We start from the raw sequence: 10,000 nt of genomic DNA on the forward strand, positions 1-10,000 counted from the left end.
TGAGGAAGATTAAAGGGGAAAAAAAAGAAAAAAAAAAAAAAAAAAAAAAAAGGAAAAGAAAAGAATAATCATTTTTACAAATTTTCAATTTTCAATCCCAAAATACTTGTTCGCACATTCATATTACAATATTCATATTTTATCTATCTTCTTTTTTCATATGAAAATAAATTTTTGATTCGTCCGTCTATAAGAAAGGATTAATTGTTTATTCAAGTAAGTTTACTTGAATTACTTACATTATTAACATAATGGCATAATTTTGTTTCATAAGAAGAAAAGGAAAAAAAAAAGAGAAAAAAAAAAAAGAAAAGAAAGAAAAAAGAAAAAAAAGGATCAGATTAGAAAAGATTAACGAGACTGACGTATGTAAATAATAAATTCTTCGCGTTGAAAGGATTTCAGTTGGTTAAAAAATGTGTTAACCGGTTAAAGAAAAAAAAAAAAAAAAAAAAAGAAAAAAAAGAAAAAGAAAAAAAATGGACAAAAGAGAAAGAGAAAAAAAAATTATTTTCTTGATGGGAATCTCGAAAAAGAGAATATGAAAGATCTTGCGGTACTACCGTGCGTTTGCCTTTATCTCCCTATTGCTCAACTGATAAGAAGTCGACGAAGGAGTCAAGTATGAACGATCCATACTGATGTGTGTGTATGTGTGTGTGTGTATTTATATGTACAATACTACGTATATCCGCTGTTGACCATCTTGAAAGTTTAAAGAGTCTTCGCAAATATTTTCTTTTATTTTATGGGAAGAAAAAAAAAAAAGGAGTATTAGAAAAACGCTAATAACAATTCTAATCTTTCAAGAATTATATATACATATATATATATATATATTTTTTATAATTTCTGGATCTATTCGAATAGAAAAGATTTTTGATCGATCTATATCGATCTATATCGATGTATACGTCAAGATATCGAAATTTAAAATTAATAATTAAAAATTATAAATATTATAAAAATTATTTTTCGAATAAAAATTATATAAATTTGCGAATGATAGAAAAGAATTTTCAAATGAATTAATACAATAATGTCGAACGACTTAAAAACATTGTTAAATTAAAAATAAATAATCTTGAATAAGTACATAATCTTATATAAAAAAAAAAAATAAATAAATAAATGATCTTGAATAAAAAGATAAATGTTCTTTGATTATAAGAAGAAAAAAAAAAAAAAAAAAGAATAGAAAAATATTAGATTTTCTTTATCGAGTTAATAGGTTTCTTTTTTTTTTGTTTTTAATTTTGCAATTAACGAAATTAATACCGATATAATTATTTAATTATTGAAAATTATTTGACTCTTCTAATCGGGATAAACAGAAAAAAAAAGAAAAAATAAAAAAAAGAGAGAAAAGAAATATCACGATTAACCAAGTATTAATTTACAAAGTTATTTTTTTCCAATTTCTTTCTAGTATTCTAATTAAATTTTTTAAATATCAATATTTTTTTTTTGAGAGAGAGAGAGAGAGAGAAAACAAAACAAAAAAGATCGGGATTTGCTTTTTCTTTTTTCTTTTTTTCTTGTTTTTTTTTTTTTTTTTTCCAAAAAACCCGAAAAGAAGATACGAAAGGTGTGAAATTAAAGTTGTGTCTTCAAAAGTTTCGATTACTATTACTATTACTATTACTATTACTATTATTTACGATCACTATTACTATTCTTTTTTGAGACTTTATAGATCGACTCTATTTCTTTCTGCGACGAGTTTCTTAGTTTTGTAAAATTGTACAATCCGGGGGAAAAAAAAAAGAACAGAAAAAATTAATCAAGCTCAAAAAAGAGCAATCGATCTTAATCATGAAATATTATTTAGGATTGTTTCGTCCGAATTGTATTTAGCCAATAAGTTGATTTAAAACCAGTTGTTCCTTAATAACAATAGCTATGGTTACTTTTTCTTCTTCTTTTTTTATTACTCCTTCTATTTCCTTCTTCTTCGTCTTTTCATTTTTATTTATTTTTTTTTTTCCCCTCTCTTAGAATCGAAGTGTCAAGGGACATATAAAAGATATGAGTAGAGATCTATGTGGCCTTCTTTCTTTTCGTAGACCTCATTCAAGGTTAATATTACGTGTTAACAGGATTATAATACCAACTATGACAACTATGGAAGAGAATCTCATTCTTGTGAATAAGGAAAAATTGTAAAGAATATTTGCCAAATGGTAGATATATACCGATAAACCACACATAGAAAGGAATTCTCTCTCTCTATCTCTCTCTCTCTCTCTCTCTATTTGTGTGCGTGCGCGCGCGCGTGTGTGTGTGTGTGTGTACGTGTGCGCGTGTGAATGTTATTGCGAAACTGTCTCGTAAACTTTTCATTCGGTACTTTGCTCAGCGAACAACGATCGTTCGTTTAACAGCTAGATGTACCAAGTATTTCAAAGAAGAAAAAAGTACAAAGATCTTTCTTTCTCTCTCTCTCTCTCTCTCTCTCTCTCTCTCTCTTTTTTCTTTTTTATTTTTAAAGTAAACATATGTCTAATTTTTTTATTCTGATTAATTCAATATCAAATATTTACATATTGTTATTATTATTATTATTATTATTATTGTTATTATTTTTCTTATTATAATTATTATAAAATATTAAAATAAATTTCTAATCAGATAAAATGGATATCCGAATGTTCTAACGATAAGGGATCTATATTAAAATGTATATTAGATATTTAAATGTGTATATATATATATATATATATATTTCGAACAAGAAAAAAATACAAAGTTCTTTCTCTCTCTCTCTCTCTCTCTCTCTCTCTCTCTTTTCTTTTTTTTTTTTTTTTAAGTAAATATATGTCTAATTTTTTTATTCTGATTAATTCAATATCAAATATTTACATATTGTTATTATTATTATTGTTATTATTTTTGTTATTATAATTATTATAAAATATTAATATAAATTTCTAATCGGATTAAATTGATATCCGAATGTTCTAACGATAAGAGACCTATATTAAAATGTACATTAGATATTTAAATGTGTATGTGTATATGTATATGTGTTTATATATATATATATATATATATATATATATATATATATCGGATTATCATTAGATAAGAAAAACCTATATTAAAATGTAAAGTAAATATTTAAGATATTCCGATTATTCATTAGATAAGAAATCTATATTAAAATGTAAAAAGTAAATATTTAAGGTATTCCTTCGTTATTCATTAGATAAGAAACTAATATTAAAATTTAATGTAAATATTATTTAGATATTCGGATTATCATTAGATAAGGAATTTATATTAAAATCTACATTAGATATTTAAATATTCCGATCGTCATGATCATCATTACCATCATCATCATATCATCATAAATAAAACATATGCTCTCTAGTTTTTTGTAACTTATCTACTGTATAATTTCATTCGTTCTTATCTCTATTATTTATTACACTTTTTTCCTTTTTTTTCTTTCTTTTTCTTTTTTTTCTTCTCGCTTTTTTTAAATTAACATCTCCATCTCTCGAGAATTTTTTTAAAAATTGTATCGTCTAAATATATAAATATTTGATCAGAGAAGTGCAGAGAAAAAAAAAAACAAAAAAGAAAACAAAAAAAAAAAGTTATTTGCAAGAGAAACAAATAAATAAAAGTTCAGAAAGAAACTGAAACGAAAAGATTTCATTTCGTATCGTAGACTAAAAAAAAAAAAGAAAAAAAATACACACACACACATATATATATATATATTTCTTCTTTCTCTTTCTATTTTCTCAGTCAGCGTTTTAATCGTTGAAAGTTGCAAAGTCGTCGGATTATCGCGAAGAAGTGTTCAACTTTGCTAATCGTTTAGTCACAAAGTATTTATACCGTTACAACGCAGCATCTTTCTCTCTCTCTCTCTCTCTATCTTTCTCTCTCTTTCTCTTCTTACCGTCTAACAACAACCTACTATTATAGACGAATCGATTCTCGTAAATAAGAGAAAGTATCTTTGAAGTCTGTTGGCCAAGCGAGCGCAGAATCAAAAGGATCAAAACGTCGTTGGTCCCGTTGACAGTCGGATATCTATGTTTTTACCGGCTTGCGTCTGTCAAATACGATTGCTCCTGAATGCAACGAAATTGCAACGGATTTCAAATTTGTTACGTGCTCCATTCGACATTCTACCAGTCACGATCGAAAGTGGACATTTTAATTTGTTCTGCGATCTTTCTATCGCGCCTATCACAAACCTCTCTGTTCAAAGCGTGTATATATATATATATATATATAATACATATATATACATATATACATATATATATATATATATATATATGTGTATATTAAGATTCAAAGTTACGGAGAATTATATTCTAATTAAATCCTATCGACTGTTTTCGTTTAACACATTCAAATTATTCGTTCGATTATTAACAGTGTGACTTGCAATAAATTTTACACGTGATTATTTGCATACTATGATTGTTTTAAACATTTCCCTCGACTATATTGCAGTATAATTCGCGTTGAACGATTTCAATGTATAATCAAAACTCAGACGATAAGTTCCGAAGGAAATTTTTATTGAACATTATAGACAATTATTTGGATGGATTAATTCATTTAAATATTTCCTTCTGATGATTCTTTTTATTAGAGTTTGACGTTTATTAATCGGTAAAGATCAATTTCGTAGTTACGATCAATATTTTTATTCAGAGAATTTTTAAATGGATGAATTTTAACAAGTCGCATTTTATCCTTGACGGGGAATTAATTAATGACTCTTAACATCAAATTTTATAACACAAGGTTATCTGTATACTTTCATTTTTTTTTCTCTTCTTTTTTTTCTCTCTCTCTCTCTCTCTCTCTCTCTCTCAACATTTTCCTTCGACTATACTATAATGTTCGATTTGTTGAATGATTTTTTAACGGATCAATTCAATCTTTCCACATTTCCGAATGAAATTTCTCGCGGAGAATTTATTAAGATACGATTTGTTATCAAGATTTCTAACTGCGTATCTTATAATTTCTAATAGTAGCGATAGCTGCTAATGTGAAACTTATGATAACTGTAATATCACTTGTACCTTTGTATTTTAAGACATCTTCTTGAAGTTCTGAATTTTTAATGGAAAAAAAAAAAAAAAAAAAAAAAAAAAAAAAAAAAAAAACAAACAAACAAACAAACTACCAAAGTTCCAATGAAATATCTATTGAATCGTCGATAAACTTTCTTTCTTCAAAATTTCCTAACATTTTATACAACGTAATCTCACATAATATTTTTCTTTTTTATCCTTTTAAAGTGACTCGATATTTGATGAAAAAATAAATTCTGAAATTCTAATGAAATTTTCCATTGAATTTGCTTGAAGTAGGAATAATTCTCTTTTTTCTTCTGTTCTTTTCTCTCACTCTCTCTCTCTCTCTCTCTCTCTCTCTCTCTCTCTCTTTTCTTTTTTTTTTCTTTTTCTTTTTCAAGATTCCTCTTGCGAATACCTACTAATATTCCTAAATAAGATACGGGCAGTCCGACATGACAAAATTAAAATATATGAGACAATGTGAGGATCATTGCGGGTATAATTGAAGAAAGAAGAAAAAAAAAAGAAAAGAAAAAAAGAAAAGAAAAAAGAGGTAGAAAGATTTAGAAAAATTTAGAAAAATTTAAAGAGAAAGAGACAGAGAGAGAGAGAGAGAGAGATTTAGAGAGAGGAAAGAAAAAAATAAATTTAAAACATTTATATGAATGTATATATATGTATATATATATATATATATATATATATATATATATATACATATACATATACACAAAAAAAATTTTTCTTTTTAATATATCGTACATTGAAAAGAACATTAATTTTTATTTAATTGTCATCAACAAAAATATATATTCTATATTGAATATTTTATAACTCCAAAGAAGATTTGTTTCGTTCGACTGTTGTTGGTGATTTAGAAAAGGAAAAAAAAAATATATATATATATATATATAAGATTTATGTGATGTAAAATTCTTTGGGAATGAATGAACCTGTAATAATGAGCATTTTAAAAACGTCGATGACGTTACGAAGTCTAAGATTAAGATTATATTGACGATGACGACGATGACAATAATGATGACGACGAAATGACGACGAAACTACGATGATCAAATGATCGGACGATCGTAGCTCGATCGTGGCTACAAAGAGGTGGATCTTGTCGAGATCCTCTCCCTCCCTCTCTCTCCCTCTCTCTCTCTCTCTCTCTCTCTCTCTTTCTCTCTGTCTTTGTCTCTCCATCTATCTATCCTTCTCTCTTTAGCTCCCTCGCATTACGAACCGGCTCCGACGTTCACCTTGACCGGCGGGAACCACTTCGTGTCCCGGACACGATTCCCCTCGTCTGAGGATCACCAAAAATCGAGACTCCGAATCTTTCTCCTTGGCTACTTTTCGCTTAGACGCTGAATCATTCTACATTATCGATATATACTCCTATATAAGATTTATATAAGCAATACTTATTTGACTTATCGATATAATATACCTATGTATTGTGTTTTATTTTGTTTATTCTTTTTATTTTGTTTGTTCTTGTTGTTGTCGTTGTCGTCGTCGTTGTTATATCATTTGATATATGTTTATAATTATAATATTATTGTATGCATTTAATTATTTTATAATCGTGCACGCATGCACGCACGCAAATTATTATATTATTGTAAATAATTTATAATGTAACCATTGTATGGTATTATAATTTTGGAGTAATTTTCTTTTTCCCCTCTTTCTAAGATTGGATTTCTCTTTCTAAGATCTTTCTTTGTTCATACATTAATCTTTTTTCCTGTTGTTGGTTTTTCTTTTTTTTTTTTTTCTTTCTTCTTCTTTTTCTTTTTTTCTTTTTTTCTTCTCATAGTTTCCTTTCCATGAATATTCGATTTTTCTCATAATTTTCAATTGTAGTATACACACACACATACACACACACACACACACACACACATATATATATATATATACTTATACAAAAAAAATTTTTTTTTTTTTAATATATCGTACATTAAAAAGAACATTAATTTTTACTTAATCGTTATCAACAAAAATATATTCTATATATTGAATATTTTATAACTCCAAAGAAGATTTGTTTCGTTCGACTGTTGTCGGTGATTTAAAGAAGAAGAAAAAAAAATACAAAGATAAAAAAAGAGAGGAAAAAAAAAAGAAAAAGGAAAAGAAAAACTACAGAGAGAAAGAGAGAGAGAGAGAGAGAGAGAGAGAGAGAGAGAGAGAGAGAGAATAAAATTACAGATACTGTTCCAAGATAAATTGAATGGTTATGAAGTTGCGTGTGGTTCTCGTGCGTGTTATTAAGAGTATGTACGGTACATTTATAATGCAGCGATAAAGGAAAGTTAGCAAGAGACACTCTTACATAATTCGATAAAATCTTTCTTAAAGGATGAGTCGAACGATCTCAACCCTTTTCCTTCTTTTCTTTTTTCTTTCCTTCTTTTTCTTTGCCTTTTTTTCTCTCTTCCCTTTTTTCTTCCTTTCTTTATCGAGAAAAGCAAACGTGATGAGTTTAAGTACGTAGTTTCGTGTATCGTCGAAATTAGAGATTAAATATTATCTAAAATTTGTATCTAAATAAAAGTCCAAGAGAGAGAGAGAGAGAGAGAGAGAGATAGATAGAGATAGAGAGAGAAAGAGAGAGAGAGAGAGAGTGTATATAAGAACGTTGCAATTTTTAATAGAAAAAGTATTAAATGAAATGTTATATTTCTTGTTGAATTATAAAAAATATTGAACGTTCCAACGTGTTGGTGGATTACCTAACGCAATAATAAAAATTTTAAATGAAATAACACGTTATCTACAAAAATTTGTATCTAAATGTAAATAAAAAATCTGAGGAAGTGAAATTGAAATTTTTAGTATTAATAATAAAAAAAAAAAAAAAAAAAAAGAAAAAAAAAAAAAGAAAAAAGAAAAAAAAGAAAAAAGAAAAGAAAAAAGAAAAAAAAAGGGAGAGAGAGAAAAGGAAAGAAGTAAATGCCAAACGAAATGTTATTTTTAATGTTATTTTTTCCGATATAAAAAAATTGAAACATTTCGAAGTGTTGGAGATTAGCTAACGTAACAATAAAAATTCGAAAGCGGAAATTAATTTATCTAAAATTTCTATTTAAATGTAAATAAAAAAAAAAAAAAAAAAATCTGAGAAAGTAAAGCTGAAATTTTTATAGTACGATATATACTAAACAAAGTATTTTTATTTTTTATTTTTTATTTATTTATTTTTTTTTTTTCTTTTTTTTTCCCCCCCAGATATAAAATACATCTGAACGTACCAACGTGTCCGGGGAAATAACTAACGCAATAATAAAAATTCGAAATTATAGAAAAAGTTATCTGAAATTTCTATCTAAATATATATATATATATATATATATATATATATATATATATATATATATTCCCGAGCAAGCGTCGTTGAAATTTTACATGTATATAATATATTAAATAAAATGTTTTTTTTTTCCTTTTTGTTTCCTCCCCTCACCCCATCCCACCCCCCACCCTAGATAGAAAAACATCGAACGATCCAATCGCGTTTTGAGCACTGACTGACGCAATAATGAACATTCGAAATTTCATATTAACTTATCCGAAATTTCTATTTTAAATCAAAATCCGAGTAGGCGTCGTTGAAATTTTTGAATACATAAAATATACTAGAAAAAAAAAAAAAAAAAAAAAAAAATGTTATTTTTTTTCTTTCTTTCTTCTTTTTCTTTTTTTTTTTTTTTTTTTTTTTCAAATAAAAAATTATCGAACGATACGAACAATCCGTATTAAAAAGAACGGTTGACACGGATGATAACAAAAAAGAAAAAAATAAATAAATAAATAAAAAAAGAAATAAAAAAAAAATAACGTTAGTGTTCGTTTAGAGTTCGGCAAAGCCGTTTGTTCCTATAATATAAATCATTATACGAAGAATAATCGTCTCTCCCTCGTTAAATCGCTATCCCTCGATCGTAGAGAGAACGCGAACGAGAGTCCACGGTACTTTGTCTCCTCTTCGGACGTTATCTGGTCGGCGCGAACAAGCCTCCTGTCCCACGCATACAAGCCCCCCTTTTTCGACTTTAAATAGCTTCCAATTGGATTGTTCGTCGAACGCGTTACCGTCCCACGTCGACTCGTTCTTCGTGTTTCGTGGCTTATCAAAACTATAAATAAAGACGCTGATCTGTCTCTCTCTCTCTCTCTCTCTCTCTCTCTTCTTTTCTCGAAACATTTCTTCTTGGTATAATATAAGGAAAAAAAAAAAAAAAAAGAAAAAAAAAATTAAAAATAAAAGAATTTTCTAATTAATCCTATTATCTCGTTCATCATCGATAAAAAAAAAAAAAAAAAAAAAAAGGTTGGAAAGCAATTTATAAAAGACAGTCCCTATACTCTTTCTCTTTCTCCCCCAACCACCCATACGCGTATCTTAGGCTAGGTTTATAAAATATGAACAGAACCGTTTGTTATTTTATTATTCATTGTTTCTTTTACTTTAGAATTCTTCGAAAAACTCGTTAAAACCACGTGTCTCTCTTCTCTCTCCTAACTCTCTCTCTCGCGCTCTTTCTCTTTCTCTCTTTCTCTCACTCTACTTATAGTCGTCGGCGCGTTTGAAACATCGAGAGAGAGAGAGAGAGAGAGAAAGAGAGAGGAGAGACCACTTCTGCCGGCTGTTCGTTCATACGTTCCTTAGTTCCATCGTTCCTTAGTTCCATCGTTCCTTTGTTCCTATGTTCCTACGTTCCTATGTTCGTTCGTTCAATCGTTCCTATGTTCCTACGTTCATTTAGCCGCGACTTGTTTTCGCGTGCGACGCGCACGGCGCGTGTGTCGCACGGCGGCATAGGAGCCAGAGCGATACGAGTGGGAGAGTGGGGCAGAGTGGGGGAGCCGCGCGATGGCCCATAAGTGGGGATAACGGGACGACGTAGCCGTGCTAGAACGGCGGGAAA

At 28.2% G+C, this 10,000-nt stretch overlaps 1 protein-coding gene across 3 annotated transcripts in view; it reads right to left on the minus strand.

Annotated features, from left to right (window-relative positions):
* Positions 1-10,000, minus strand: part of LOC124426505 (zinc finger protein 497-like) — a 43,177-nt gene that overhangs the window by 32,404 nt on the left and 773 nt on the right. The window lies entirely within an intron of this gene.

This window comes from Vespa crabro, chromosome 9 (assembly GCF_910589235.1).
Source record: "Vespa crabro chromosome 9, iyVesCrab1.2, whole genome shotgun sequence".
Lineage (NCBI taxonomy): Eukaryota > Metazoa > Arthropoda > Insecta > Hymenoptera > Vespidae > Vespa > Vespa crabro.